This window comes from Elephantulus edwardii, unplaced genomic scaffold, assembly GCF_000299155.1.
Source record: "Elephantulus edwardii isolate Elephantulus edwardi_28Jun2011 unplaced genomic scaffold, EleEdw1.0 scaffold00003, whole genome shotgun sequence".
Lineage (NCBI taxonomy): Eukaryota > Metazoa > Chordata > Mammalia > Macroscelidea > Macroscelididae > Elephantulus > Elephantulus edwardii.
This window is the reverse complement of record NW_006399753.1, coordinates 24056327-24057624: the sequence shown is the minus strand read 5'-3', so window position 1 is coordinate 24057624 and position 1298 is coordinate 24056327. Positions and strand designations below refer to the sequence as shown.

At 40.7% G+C, this 1298-nt stretch overlaps 1 protein-coding gene across 1 annotated transcript in view; it reads right to left on the bottom strand.

The window, feature by feature from the left end:
• STK39 (serine threonine kinase 39) overlaps positions 1-1298 on the bottom strand; it is a 431767-nt gene that overhangs the window by 14930 nt on the left and 415539 nt on the right. The window lies entirely within an intron of this gene.

Genomic DNA, 1298 nt, shown 5'->3' with positions numbered 1-1298 from the left:
TTTAACTATATTTGGGAGAAAAAAGACATCCATTTCCACTTGCTGTGAATGGTACCTACATTCTAAAGTTGCAGGAGTAAGGGAAAACAAGTCATTTGCCTCCAGGAGCTTGCTGTGCAGAGGACAGGACAGTATTATTCAATTTGGTTAAAATACAAGTGGGATTCAGTCTCAACAATGTAACTGTATCAAGTTATCCAACAGGATAAGCACACAAAGAAACCAAAGTAGTTGCAGTGATGTTTTGACTCACAGAGTCCCTGTAGGAATCTCTGGTGGCTTAAGGCTACAATCCCAAAGGTACGCAGTTTGAAACCACCAACTACTCTGCAAGACAAGAATAGATAGGCAAGCTCCTCCTATATAATTAACTGCCTCTAAAAGCCCACTAAAGGTTGAGCTATGAGTTGGTTCTCCCTTGATGGCACTCAACAACAGACCCCATGTATGTCAACACACTGTGTTCCACAGGTTTTTCAATGGGTGACTTTTTGGGAGTAGATTGCAAGATCTTTCTTCTCAGATGCTCCGGCTAGGCTGGGAACCCCAACCTTTCATTTAGTAATGGAGCCAGTTAAATATTTACGTTAAGTAGGGACTCCTCCTCACAAAGGAATGGGACATAAATAAAATGTAAGGCTGCAGGGGCCCGACTCAAATAATCACCTAACTGGGCTTTGAGATTAGGTTTTGAATTGGTTTGAACTGTCAGTCAAGGGTGACAAAGAGAAACTGAGATACACTTGAATTTTTAAAATTTGAATGAGGTACAGAGAATTGGAAGGGAAAAAAAATTAAGAGCGCTCAAAAAACTGCACCACTTTAACGTGTGCAGAGAACAGGTCAGTATTACTCAATTTGGTTAAAGTAAAAGTGGGATTCAGGCTCACTTACTGCATCCCTTCTGAGCCTCTCATTCTAGAGATTTGACCCTTAATTTTGACTTGGACTCTGAAATTTACACGATTTTGTTTTTGCTACTCAATGTGATGTACATGTTGTCCATCTAAGTGGGAGATTAAGTGTCTAGAAGGACATTGACCCAAATAAGTTTTCTTGTTTTGGTTACATTCCAGTTCACTTACATTTTACTGATTTGGGTCAGTTCTGGTTTTGCTTTGTTGCCCATGATTGAACCAGAAAGAAGTTGTTCAATATACTGATTTAAGGCTAGATAATAACTGATTCATCCTGGAAAGGGTCAAACCGGGCTGCTCCTTGGAGGCAAGGATTCTGAGGCTCCGTCTAACATACTTTGGACATGTTGCAAGGAGGGACAGGTCCTTGGAGAAGGACAT